Source organism: Oncorhynchus clarkii, unplaced genomic scaffold (genome assembly GCF_045791955.1).
Source record: "Oncorhynchus clarkii lewisi isolate Uvic-CL-2024 unplaced genomic scaffold, UVic_Ocla_1.0 unplaced_contig_14020_pilon_pilon, whole genome shotgun sequence".
NCBI classification, from domain to species: domain Eukaryota; kingdom Metazoa; phylum Chordata; class Actinopteri; order Salmoniformes; family Salmonidae; genus Oncorhynchus; species Oncorhynchus clarkii.
The window spans coordinates 177,501-192,387 of record NW_027258029.1 but is presented as its reverse complement, the minus strand read 5'-3'; the positions used below and the strand labels follow the sequence as shown (position 1 = coordinate 192,387).

The 14,887-nt window shown below is 44.5% G+C and overlaps 1 protein-coding gene across 1 annotated transcript in view; it reads left to right on the top strand.

The window, feature by feature from the left end:
- The first annotated feature begins 236 nt into the window (after positions 1–236).
- The window catches only part of LOC139394581 (zinc finger CCHC domain-containing protein 7-like), a 120,706-nt gene continuing 106,055 nt past the window's right edge, over positions 237–14,887 (top strand). Inside the window, exon 1 of the mRNA XM_071142682.1 lies at positions 237–369. The gene's annotated coding sequence lies outside the window, so the exon portion shown is untranslated. The remainder of the gene's footprint in view (positions 370–14,887) is intronic.

The window sequence follows — 14,887 nt, the reverse complement described above, 5'->3', positions numbered from 1 at the left end:
TTACCAGGGGGTCCTGTCAATCACAGAGCGAACGTGTGTGTGTGTGTGTGTGTGTGTGTGTGTGTGTGACCAACCGGGTGTGTGTGTATTGTTGTGTATTGTTGTGAAATTGTTAGATATTACTTGTTAGATATTACTGCACTGTTGGAGCTAGAAACACAAGCATTTCATTACACCGGCAATTACATCTGCTAAGCATGTGTACGTGACCAATAGATTTGTATTTGTATTTGACAGAACCTGGGCTTAACAAGGGTCTGAACTTGGACCTGTTGTAGACGAAATGCACCCTCTCCAAACCCGTTGGATTAGCGCCATGAGACGGGTTGAGAGACAGAAAACCCCGAACTACTAACGACCTACATACAGGTAAACTGGTCTTATTAATAGACAAGCTTTAACTGCGCAATTAGACGCTCAAACCCACGTTCTCCAAACATAAAATGTCGAAGTTACTCCGGACGTCAACATTTGTCAACGTGTTGTTGTTTTTCCTGCTACTCTGCATTGTTTCGTCATCAGCATCTAGAACAGCTTCGACGCTCCGTGATTCTAATCTGGAACTCTTATCGGGACGGACGTGACAACATTCTAACTATAATTACATTCTGTCATTTGTTGTTTTGGTTTTTTTGACGGTGGGTTGAGATCTGGTGACTGAGGTGACCATTGGCGTATGGTTTACATGGGTTTTCATCTTCCTCGAAACACCATTCAGTGACCACTGGTGTCCTGTACGATGGGATGGGGGCATTCAAATCAAATCCAATGTTATTAATCACACGCGCCGAATACAACAGGTGTTTTACGGTGAAATGCCCGAACTAACAATTCAGTTGAAAAAAAATACGGATAAGAATAAGAAATAAAAGTAAGAAGTAATTAAAGAGCAGCAGTAAAATAACAATCGTGAGACTATATACAGGGGGGTACCGGTACAGAGTCAATGTGCGGTTAGTTGAGGTAATATGTACATGTAGGTAGAGTTAATTAAGTGACTATGCATAGATGACAACGACAGAGAGTAGCAGCTGCATTGAAGAAGGGGGGGGGGGGGGTGGGGTACAATGCAAATAGTCTGAGTAGCCATTTGATTAGGTGTTCAGGAGTCCTATGTCTTGGGGATAGAAGCTGTTCAGAAGCATTGCCATCCATAGACATAGTAGCCAAAATAATGGCCTGCAACAGCAGCACGACCCCTAAGAATGAGGAGATGTTCATTGATTCGTTAACTCAGGAGCAACACCTGCTTTCAATATACTTTGTATCCGTCAATTACTCAAGTGTTTCCATTATGTTGGCAGTTACCAAGCTAGGCTTAGATTTCCCATTCTCTTTACCCTCCCTGTCTATACCCTCCCTGTCTATACCCTCCCTGTCTATACCCTCCCTGTCTATACCCTCTGTTGGCAGTTACCAAGCTAGGCTTAGATTTCCCCTTCTCTATACCCTCCCTGTCGTTACCCTCCCTGTCTATACCCTCTGTTGGCAGTTACCAAGCTAGGCTTAGATTTCCCCCTCTCTATACCCTCCCTGTCGTTACCCTCCCTGTCGTTACCCTCCCTGTCTATACCCGCCCTGTCTATTCCCTCCCTGTCTATTCCCTCCCTGTCTATACCCTCTGTTGGCAGTTACCAAGCTAGGCTTAGATTTCCCCCTCTCTTTACCCTCCCTGTCGTTACCCTCCCTGTCTATACCCTCCCTGTCGTTATCCTCCCTGTCTATACCCTCCCTGTCTATACCCTCCCTGTCTCTACCCTCCCTGTCTATACCCTCCCTGTCTATACCCTCCCCTCCCTGTCTATACCCTCCCTGTCGTTACCCTCCCTGTCTATACCCTCCCTGTCTATACCCTCCCTGTCTATACCCTCCCCTCCCTGTCTATACCCTCCCTCTCTATACCCTCCCTGTCTTTACCCTCCCTGTCTATACCCTCCCTGTCTATACCCTCCCTGTCGTTACCCTCCCTGTCTTTACCCTCCCTGTCTATACCCTCCCTGTCTCTACCCTCCCTGTCGTTACCCTCCCTGTCTCTACTCTCCCTGTCTCTACCCTCCCTGTCTATACCCTCCCTGTCTATACCCTCCCTGTCTATACCCTCCCTGTCGTTACCCTCCCTGTCTATACCCTCCCTGTCTATACCTTCCCTGTTGTTACCCTCCCCTCCCTGTCGTTACCCTCCCCTCCCTGTTGTTACCCTCCCTGTCTATACCCTCCCTGTCGTTACCCTCCCTGTCTATACCCTCCCTGTCTATACCCTCCCCCTCTATACCCTCCCCCTCTATACCCTCCCTGTCTATACCCTCCCTGTCTATACCCTCCCTGACGTAATTAAAGAGAGGAAGTCGTGTGAAGAGACACACACACCCTCAGAGGAAGGTGTACACACAGGCCATCTAGGGAGGTCCGTTTCATTTAGCTCTCTGCAGAGCACCGTCGGGTTCAAAGGTTATTCAGTCACACAAATCCTATTACCTCTCCTTCTGTAGACCGGAGGCCCAGTCCTGAACCCCACAACCAGATGAAAGCGAGAGAATGTTCTGTCGGTTTCTATACACCTCCCTCCCCCCTTCGCATCCCTCTCTCACGGAAAAATACAACACGTGTTATCGCGCATTACATTATCAATGAATGAAATATATTTGCATTGACATATAGGGCCGGGCATCCTTTCACAATACAACATTATCCATCATGATAATCACAACTCTTACAATAAATCACCGTAAAGAAACAAGAAGAAGGTGGGGGGGGGGGGGCGCGCGCATTTGATTTAGTCAAAGTAAATAATCGATTGTTTGGCTAAATCGAAGAACTTAAAATACACGACATAGACTATATTACGGGCTACTTTCAGTAATACGTAATGGGTTTATAACGGTGTCATGGTTGTGTAATGAATGCAGTGACGCAACGTTGTTGAGACCGGCACAAATGAATAGGCCAGTTAGAAGCGGGGCGGCCTATAATAACACATCGTATTACGTGACAGGCCTAACCACGCCTGTTAGTACAGTTAGTACCTGACGCCCCTTTACGCGTGGCGTCGTAAATAATGAGCACCATTTTGGAATGTCTATACACGTCATAATAATGACAACAAAAAAACGGACGTTTGTATCAAAATGTCACCTCAGCGGGTTTCCGGTATGGAATTGATGCGCGTGAGGTTCGATCGCCTTGTTCTTCTGTGTTGCCGTAGTTTAACATAAAAACCAACAGTTAAAACAACCCTGTTGGTTTTTATGAATATTCTGAACCAATACTAATTTAGGAGGAGGGGGGGGGGGGACGGTTAGACCTGGTTTCACTTAAACTCACTATATGTCTTTAGTGGTATCAATAGAATCGAAGGGGGTTTCTGAAAAGTTGGAATAGGTAGGCCTAGTTTTGAGTTTGAAAAAAATGCAGATATTTATTTAGATAATCAACCGTCGTTTAGAACCCAGAGAATATATATTGATAACTATTACTAATATAACTAATCGATAACTATTGCTAATGTTGGCGCTGTTTCCACCCCCCCCCCCCCCCCCAAAAAAAAATAGCTTGCAACGGAAAAAACACCTCAGACCACAAGAGAAGTAGGAACTTCGATCAGTTGTTGCAGATGTGTGTGTTTGTTACGAGCATGCAAATTCAAGAATTTAAAATAGACAATTTTAAATGTTGTAAAAAGTGCAACCCGGAAGGCAAGACAACAACACGTGCATCATTTTTTTTGGTTTGGCCAGTATAAATATGTCTAGACTAGAGGCTATGTTATAACATGCAATGGCGACACTATCAGACATTTTCACATTTTTCTCAAACATACTTTAAAAAAAAAAATATATATATATATATTAAGCAACGAATCGAAAATGAACTGATGTCTGTTATCGCTAATATGTATTCCCTCTGGATCAACACAATAGGATTTATACACATTTAACTAGGGGGGCTTTTGTTTTCTTTTTAAACGTGTCAAACCTGTATATTATAATTTTTTTGTCATGATTTCGACATAATTTGAAGCATCAAAAAAAATTAAAGTATAATTAGGAAGAGCTATTTGTAGCCTACATTCAAATGAATGATATGAAAAAGCCGAACCCGAGTCGGGGACCATGGTAACGCGTGAACACAGTAAACACGGTAAACGTTTCAGCAGATCACGCTCTGATTTAGGATGTAAATATTACAGTCGAACAACAAGAGACTCAATATATTCCATGACACCAGTGAGGCGACTTGGTTAAAGCGTTTGTGTGTGTGTGTGTGTGTGTGTGTGTGTGCCTGTGTGCGTGTGGCTTGCAGAGGCCCTTTCTCCACTGTTGCGTGCGTTTGTGTGTGAAGACAAGACCTTCACCCAATGAGCCTCTGTCCTCTCCTCGACAGACTGCTGTGATTGATCCTGTATTTTTGTACAGTGCATTGACACCATACACGTGGGTAATACTGATATAAGAGAGGGGGCCCCTCTCTCAATGTGTGCTCATGTCCCCCCCCTCCCTCCTCCCTATAAAATGGAGAAATACATATGAACAGATGCATAGATTAGATTAGCCGAGTTTGAGATTAACCGAACTAGATTAGCCACTTGTTCAGAATCCCAAAGTCATGTTTAACATCTGCCAAGTCATCGCTAGCAGCACACCTGTCGCAGGTCTGTCTTCTGTACGCGTCACGCGTCACGCGTCACGCGTAAAACACCTGATATACCGTCAAAAAAATAAAAAACAAACACACACGAATCGACTTCATAAAACACCGACTTTTATCATCTGCATATAACACAAGTCTGAACGTTACACAACGGCCTTAAAGCAATGCGGAATATATACAGGATGCATCAATTACTGAATTCAAGAACAGCCCCAATGCAAACTGTTAAGTAGCCTGACAACACTGACAACACGGACTGTATCTAGAGTCTGGCTGGTTAAACGTCTCTTGGAGAATCTCACCAAAAACATGTGCTACACGCGCCACTTAAAAAATATAGGCCCCTTAATTAAAAAAAAGTTCAAACGGAAATCGAGTTAAATTACTTCAGAAAAAGTTATAGATTGAACGTCATTGAAAAAAAAAACTCACCCTGTTGGAAACTTCACATTGGAGAAAACTGAAGCCAAAGCTAAAAACGCATTCCTGTTTGACAATGATAATATCGTTGTGTGGTAATACTTCATCATTAGTAAGTCGCCTAAAAGCGTCAGGTCTATGAGAGTTGTTAGCATAGAGAGAAGCAGCCAACGGCCCTTACCTACCTGCTCGTCCCGGCCTCAACACATGACCCTCGGCCTCTACTTCCATTCTGCTCCCGTTGGGCTTGGAGCTGGGCGGGGGAAGCGATGGATGTGTGGGGGGGTGTTGGGTGGGGGGGGGAGTGTTGGGGGGAGAAAAGAACAAAAAACTTTTCTCTAACGCTTCCCCTCTTCCTCCTCTCTCCCTCCTCACACACTTTTTTTTTTCCTTTCTCTCTTTTCTCTCTCGCAACAGTACTTTTTGGTGAGTTGTATAAAGGGGTGAAATAATTCGACCCTTCCGCTCCCTATTGCGACACTGCACAGGGCGCAGTGATCTGAGACTAAACACTTTAGGTGGAAAGGCCTTGGAGGGGAGCGTGAAATGATCACACCGAGAGGGAGTCAAAAGAGCCGCGCTCTCAATGTGCGCTCATGTCCCCCCCCCCCTCCCCCTCTTTCTCTCTTTCACTCTCTCTCTCTCTTTTCCTACACACGCACGAACGCACAACGAGACACACAATGGTATCAATATACACACACACACACTGGCACGTCACACGCACACACGTGCACCTGCAAGGCTGTGGTCCCCGCGCGCTTGCGCATCTGTCACGGAGTTCCACTTTACCAAACTACCCCCCCCCCCCCCCCCATCTCTCTCTGTCTCTCACCAGCTTTCCCCATGATACTCTCTCTATCCAACGGCCAACGAACACAACGTTAAACGCGACTCGTCGTTGAGTCGACTGCTTGTAGTAATGGCACAGACGAATGAATGACGGCAACAACTGTCTGTCATCCGGATCCTGCACTTTTAGGAAAAAAATAACCGATTTTGGGGTGGGGTGGGGGCACTGATCCTAGATCGGTACCTATAGGGGGGGAAACTTCTAGCTCTTCTCAGCGTCATCACCCACCTGTTGTTGTTAAAGCACGACAACTTTTGAGCCTCGATCCCCTTTGAGACTGTCGCCTAGTGGTTTATAAATACCTCAGACTACCTCTGACTACTTCTGACTACGTTATAGTGTTCTGATCTACAGGCACCGTGTGTGTGTGTGTGTGTGTGTGTGTGTTTATTAGGCGTATAGACTGTACCCTGTGTTAACGTGCTGGTTAGTTTGGCTTTGAACTGAAGCCCGGTCCATGTCAGGAGAGGAAGAACTCAACGTATTATTAGGTATGTAAATCAACCATGACTTGGCCTTAGAGCAGCAACGAGAGAGTAGGGAGGCATCAGACAGACGTGTGTTTCTCTCTCTCTCCTCTACCCTCTCTCTGTCTCTCTCTCTCTATGTCTCTCTCTCTGTCTCTCTGTCTCTCTCTCTGTCTCTCTGTCTCTCATTCTCTCTCTGTCTCTCATTCTCTCTCTGTCTCTCATTCTTTTTCTGTCTCTGTCTGTCTCTCTCTCTGTCTCTCTATGTCTCTCTCTCTCTCTGTCTCTCTCTGTCTCTCTCACTCTCACTCTCTCTCTGGAAAACATCATCAGAGCGCTGGTCGGTTGGTAGTTCGGGTCCCAGGGTTCACGAACGACACAGAGACAATTGAGTGCAGAACAAAGCGTTGAGACAGCGACCAATTTTACTCGCCTTGTCTCGCTCTGCTCCCCCCCCTCCGCGACCCTGACCCTTCTGCCTCCCGCGACAACGGGGCGGGCGAAACAAAACACAACATAAATAGCGACGTTTTATTCATAGTGACGTTTAAGAAGCCATTCACCAGAGCGCAATAAGACAGAAAAGATATTGACTTGATGTCATTGTGACGTCGTTTCCTTGTCGTAAATACGGTGTAAAAATTTTAAAAAAACACCTTGTAAAATATCGTTTTTGTTGTTGTTGTTGTTGTTTCAATATCAATTATTCATTCAATCAATAATTGTAAATCATTTAAATCAATAATCAAAATGAGTAATATTGTGACTGAGATGTGTGCATCGTGTTATACCAGACAGTTAAAACCTCTCTAAAGGCTGTTTAAACACCTTGCATGGATATTTATAAAGACATAAAGAAGCACTTAAACACAATATTCAATTCACTCTTTCACTCTTACACAATATGCCCATAAACTCAGAACCCTCCATTGGTGTCTTTGGCTCTGAAGTGACCTCTATTGGAGTTGTCTCCCTGAACAGAACAGCAACATTAAAACAACCGTTATTCGGCCAACATAAAAAACAGACAGGAGTTTGTGAAGTGCAAACCAACCGTCCGTTTCTTTCTCCGCCTAGTTTAGGAGAGGAGGGTAATTTACGTTTATGATTTTATAGTGATGTCATTTCTACTTCTCGGCATAACAAAGCGCATGTTTATTTTTATTTTACCTTTATTTAACTAGGCAAGTCAGTTTAAGAACAAATTCTTATTTTCAATGACGGCCTAGGAACAGCGGGTTAACTGGTCTAGGAACAGTGGGGTTAACTGTCGTAGGATATAGCAGAAGGACTAAAAGGGGGGAACATATAACATATCTTCGATTAAAATAATACACGCCCTAAAAACCCACTGCGTCAAAGTTGGAAAATATACTGATTATATTATTTTGTGAGAAGGAAAATATTTGATTATATAAGTCGGGTCTTAACAGCCTTATTAAAACGGTTTTTACAGCGTTTGAATATTTTCTCTCTGCAGGCCACACATATTAGTCAATTCTATAGGCCTTTATCCGAAAAACATACCAGGGATTTATTTTCAAACCATGAAAACATATAAGTGGTAATGTGTTAATAACTATTATTACTACCTATTCATTATTATTATTATTATTACTATTATTATAGGGGTATATTTCGTTTTTGTTGCAATGATTTCGGATAACGAAACATGAAACAATTTCCTCTATATATAAATAAATAATACTTAAAACCTATCGTTTTTTTTTTAATCAAACGCTACAAGGAGACAATAACTGAGTTTGCATCCAATTTTTTTCTCGTGTTCCTTCTGGGAGAAAGATCCTAAAATAAAATACTATTGGTGAGAGTAATGCCAATAACTGAACTGAATTTATAACCTATTTTAACGCCATATAATCATGGTCCCGATACATTCACGTTTTTCTCGATCGATCAAATCAAATTGTATTTATGACGTGCGCCGAATACAAAATCCCACCGACAGGACCTCACAGTCGCAAACGCTTCCTTTACAAGCCCTTAAACCAACAATGCAGTTTTAAGAGAAAATACCTAAAGAAAGAAAATAAAAGTAATAAATAATTAAAGTGCAGCATTAAAATAACAATAGTGAGGTTTATGTAAAGGTGGGGGGTGCTGGATCTCCACTGCGCATTTGTTGTCGCAGTGTAATTTAGGCCGATTTTGGATCCAAAACAGTCGCCTACAGTAGCTATGTCACATACAGATGAAACCCCTTCATTCGTGTATTTAATGTAGGCCTGCGTATCATTCTACTTCATTCATGTATTTAATGTAGGCCTGCGTATCATTCTACTTCATTAATGTATTTAATGTAGGCCTGCATATCATTCTACTTCATTCATTCATGTATTTAATGTAGGCCTGCGTATCATTCTACTTAATGCATTTAATGTAGGTCTGCATATCATTCTACTTCATTCATGTATTTAATGTAGGCCTGTATATCATTCTACTTTATTCATGTATTTAATGTAGGCCTGCATATCATTCTACTTCATTCATGTATTTAATGTATGCCTGCATATCATTCTACTTCATTCATGTATTTAATGTAGGCCTGCGTATCATTCTACTTCATTCATGTGTTTAATGTAGGCCTGCGTATCATTCTACTTCATTCATGTGTTTAATGTAGGCCTGCGTATCATTCTACTTCATTCATGTGTTTAATGTAGGCCTGCGTATCATTCTACTTCATTAATGTATTTAATGTAGGCCTGCATATCATTCTACTTTATTAATGTATTTAATGTAGGCCTGCGTATCATTCTACTTTATTCATGTATTTAATGTATGCCTGTGTATCATTCTACTTCATTAATGTATTTAATGTAGGCCTGTGTATCATTCTACTTCATTAATGTATTTAATGTAGGCCTGCAAATCATTCTACTTCATTAATGTATTTAATGTAGGCCTGCAAATCATTCTACTTTATTAATGTATTTAATGTAGGCCTGCATATCATTCTACTTCATTAATGTATTTAATGTAGGCCTGCGTATCATTCTACTTCATTCATGTATTTAATGTAGGCCTGCATATCATTCTACTTCATTAGGACCACCTTTAGCCAGTAAATTCGCATTAGTTTGGGTGATATTAATTATTATTATTATTATTATTATTATTGTTTGTTGCTTTTCCTTTTATTTAGCTGGTTAATGAATGTGATTAGAGCGAGGCGGGGGTTGGGGTGGAAAGGGATATTGTTTCTGTGACCCCCCCGGTCTGACCGAGCGGAACCGGAAAGAATCGCATTAAGAGCGCGAGACAGAAGAACTAAAGGAACAATTAGAAGAGAAACGTAAACAAAACAAATGCATACTTTGTTTGTTTGTGGGTCCTCGTCCTTCTCTGCGGCTTTCATCCAGCCGCCAGTCCTCAATATAAAGCGGTTTCAAAGGGGAAGTCTACACATGTTTTCGGTCCCTACATTAACTTGCTAATGCAGCGCAATCATATCCTCAAACTGATTCAGCCTAGCGGCAATGTACTCAATACATTTGTTGTCGTCGACAAAACATCACTTACACACTATAAACATATAGACTAATATATATATTATATAACATATAGTAATACTGTCTGAACCGTCTTTTTTCGGGATGTGAGGCCATTGTAATTTACAGAAGATGAAAAACTATCTCTCTCTCTCACACACACACACATACAGGCGCCTTCAGAGACTATTCATACCCCTCGATTTATTCCACATTTCGTTGTGTTACGACCTGAATTTAAAATTATATTGACTTTTTTTTTTTTTTTACATCTACACACGATACCCCAATAATGACATCACAATACCCCAATAATGACATCACAATACCCCATAATGACATCACAATACCCCAATAATGACATCACAATACCCCAATAATGACATCACAATACCCCATAATGACATCACAATACCCCAATAATGACATCACAATACCCCAATAATGACATCACAATACCCCAATAATGGCATCACAATACCCCAATAATGACATCACAATACCCCAATAATGACATCACAATACCCCAATAATGGCATCACAATACCCCAATAAGACATCACAATACCCCAATAATGGCATCACAATACCCCAATAAGACATCACAATACCCCAATAATGACATCACAATACCCCAATAATGGCATCACAATACCCCAATAAGACATCACAATACCCCGATAATGACATCACAATACCCCAATAAGACATCACAATACCCCGATAATGACATCACAATACCCCAATAAGACATCACAATACCCCGATAATGACATCACAATACCCCAATAAGACATCACAATACCCCGATAATGACATCACAATACCCCAATAAAGACATCACAATACCCACATAATGACAAAGTGAAAAACATGTTGTTGTTTTTTTAGACATGATTTTCAAATGTATTGGTAAATGAAATACAGAAATATCTTATTTACATAAGTATTTACAGCCCCGAGTCAATATGTTGTAGAAGCACCTTTGGCAGCGATTACAGCTGTTGAGTCTTTCTGGATAAATATCTAAGAGCTTTGCAAACGTGGATTATTCTTATTAAAATTCTTCAAGCTCTGTCAAGTTTGTTGTTGATCATCGCTAGACAAGCCATTTCCAAGTCTTGCCATAGATTTTCAAGCCGATTTAAGTAAAAACTGTAACTAGGCAACTCAAGAACATTCGATTTCTTCTTGGTAAGCAACTCCAGTGTAGATGTGGCCTTGTTTTGTAGATTATTGTCCTGCTGAAAGGTGAATTCCTCTCCCAGTGTCTGGTGTAAAAGCAAACTGAACCAGGTTTTCCTCTATGATTTTGCCTGTTCTTAGCTCTGTTCTGTTTATTTTCATCCTGAAAAACTCCCCAGTATTTGCTGATGACAAGCATACCCATACCATGATGCAGCCATGATGCTTGAAAATAAGGAGGCTTTGCATTTAGGCTAGAAAGTGTCTTCCTTTGTAGATGTTTTTTTTTACATCCCCCTATATCCTCCAGTAGACTAGCCTATATCCCCCAGTAGACCAGCCTATATCCCCCAGTAGACCAGCCTATATCCCCCAGTAGGTCAGTCTATATCCCCCAGTAGACCAGCCTATATCCCCCAGTAGACCAGCCTATATCCCCCAGTAGACCAGCCTATATCCCCAGTAGACCAGCCTATATCCCCCAGTAGACCAGCCTATATCCCCCAGTAGACCAGCCTATATCCCCCAGTAGGCCAGCCTATATCCCCCAGTAGGTCATTCTATATCCCCCTACATCCCCTAGTCGACCAGCCTATATCCCCCAGTAGACCAGCCTATATCCCCCAGGAGACCAGCTTATATCCCCCTATATTCCCTAGTAGACCAGCCTATATCCCCCAGTAGACCAGCCTATATCCCCCAGTAGACCAGCCTATATCCCCCAGTAGACCAGCCTATATCCCCTAGTAGACCAGCCTATATCCCCCAGTAGACCAGCCTATTTCTCCAAGTAGACCAGCCTATATCCCCCAGTAGACCAGCCTATATCCTCCAGTAGACTAGCCTATATCCCCCAGTAGACCAGCCTATATCCCCCAGTAGACCAGCCTATATCCCCCAGTAGAACAGCCTATATCCCCCAGTAGACCAGCCTATATCCCCCAGTAGGAGAGCCTATATCCCCCATTAGACCAGCCTATATCCCCCAGTAAACCAGCCTACATCCCCCAGTAAACCAGCCTACATCCCCCAGTAGGCCAGCCTATATCCCCCATTAGACCAGCCTATATCCCCCAGTAGGTCAGTCTATATCCCCCAGTAGACCAGCCTATATCCCCCAGTAGACCAGCCTATATCCCCCAGTAGGCCAGCCTATATCCCCAGTAGACCAGCCTATATCCCCCAGTAGACCAGCCTATATCCCCAGTAGACCAGCCTATATCCCCCAGTAGACCAGCCTATATCCCCCTATATCCCCTTGTAGACCGGCCTATATCTCCCAGTAGGCCAGCCTATATCCCCCAGTAGACCAGCCTATATCCCCCAGTAGACCAGCCTATATCCCCCAGTAGGCCAGCCTATATCCCCCAGTAGACCAGCCTATATCCCCCATTAGACCAGCCTATATACCCCAGTAGACCAGCCTATATCCCCCAGTAGGTCATTCTATATCCCCCTACATCCCCTAGTCGACCAGCCTATATCCCCCAGTAGACCAGCCTATATCCCCCAGGAGACCAGCTTATATCCCCCTATATTCCCTAGTAGACCAGCCTATATCCCCCATTAGACCAGCCTATATCCCCCAGTAGGTCAGTCTATATCCCCCAGTAGACCAGCCTATATCCCCCAGTAGACCAGCCTATATCCCCCAGTAGGCCAGCCTATATTCCCAGTAGACCAGCCTATATCCCCCAGTAGACCAGCCTATATCCCCAGTAGACCAGCCTATATCCCCCAGTAGACCAGCCTATATCCCCCTATATCCCCTTGTAGACCGGCCTATATCTCCCAGTAGGCCAGCCTATATCCCCCAGTAGACCAGCCTATATCCCCCAGTAGACCAGCCTATATCCCCCAGTAGGCCAGCCTATATCCCCCAGTAGACCAGCCTATATCCCCCATTAGACCAGCCTATATACCCCAGTAGACCAGCCTATATCCCCCAGTAGGTCATTCTATATCCCCCTACATCCCCTAGTCGACCAGCCTATATCCCCCAGTAGACCAGCCTATATCCCCCAGGAGACCAGCTTATATCCCCCTATATTCCCTAGTAGACCAGCCTATATCCCCCAGTAGACCAGCCTATATCCCCCAGTAGACCAGCCTATATCCCCCAGTAGACCAGCCTATATCCCCTAGTAGACCAGCCTATATCCCCCAGTAGACCAGCCTATTTCTCCAAGTAGACCAGCCTATATCCCCCAGTAGACCAGCCTATATCCTCCAGTAGACTAGCCTATATCCCCCAGTAGACCAGCCTATATCCCCCAGTAGACCAGCCTATATCCCCCAGTAGAACAGCCTATATCCCCCAGTAGACCAGCATATACCCCCCAGTAGGAGAGCCTATATCCCCCATTAGACCAGCCTATATCCCCCAGTAAACCAGCCTACATCCCCCAGTAAACCAGCCTACATCCCCCAGTAGGCCAGCCTATATCCCCCATTAGACCAGCCTATATCCCCCAGTAGGTCAGTCTATATCCCCCAGTAGACCAGCCTATATCCCCCAGTAGACCAGCCTATATCCCCCAGTAGGCCAGCCTATATCCCCAGTAGACCAGCCTATATCCCCCAGTAGACCAGCCTATATCCCCAGTAGACCAGCCTATATCCCCCAGTAGACCAGCCTATATCCCCCTATATCCCCTTGTAGACCGGCCTATATCTCCCAGTAGGCCAGCCTATATCCCCCAGTAGACCAGCCTATATCCCCCAGTAGACCAGCCTATATCCCCCAGTAGGCCAGCCTATATCCCCCAGTAGACCAGCCTATATCCCCCATTAGACCAGCCTATATACCCCAGTAGACCAGCCTATATCCCCCGGTAGACCAGCCTATATCTCCAAGTAGACCAGCCTATATCCCCCAGTAGACCAGCTTATATTCCCCAGTAGACCAGCCTATATCTCCAAGTAGACCAGCCTATATCCCCCAGTAGACCAGCCTATATCTCCAAGTAGACCAGCCTATTTCCCCAGTAGACCAGCATATATCCCCAGTAGACCAGCCTATATCCCTAGTAGGCCAGCCTATATCCCCCAGTAGACCAGCCTATATCCCCCAGTAGACCAGCCTATATCCCCCAGTAGACCAGCCCATATCCCCCAGTAGACCAGCCCAACAGGGGTCTATCTCAGCCACAGCTCCACAGTCGGCTAGCACAGGAAGTCCCCCAGTAGACCAGCCTATATCCCCCAGTAGACCAGCCCAACAGGGGTCTATCTCAGCCACAGCTCCACAGTCAGTTAGCACAGGAAGTCCCCCAGTAGACCAGCCCAACAGGGGTCTATCTCAGCCACAGCTCCACAGTCGGCTAGCACATGAAGTCCCCCAGTAGACCAGCCTATATCTCCCAGTAGACCAGCCTATATCTCCCAGTAGACCAGCCTATATCCCCCAGTAGACCAGCCCAACAGGGGTCTATCTCAGCCACAGCTCCACAGTCGGCTAGCACAGGAAGTCCCCCAGTAGACCAGCCTATATCTCCCAGTAGACCAGCATATATCCCCCAGTAGACCAGCCCAACAGGGGTCTATCTCAGCCACAGCTTCACAGTCGGCTAGCACAGGAAGTCCCCCAGTAGACCAGCCCAACAGGGGTCTATCTCAGCCACAGCTCCACAGTCGGCTAGCACAGGAAGTCCCCCAGTAGACCAGCCCAACAGGGGTCTATCTCAGCCACAGCTCCACAGTCGGCTAGCACAGGAAGTCCCCCAGTAGACCAGCCTATATCTCCCAGTAGACCAGCCTATATCCCCCAGTAGACCAGCCCAACAGGGGTCTATCTCAGCCAC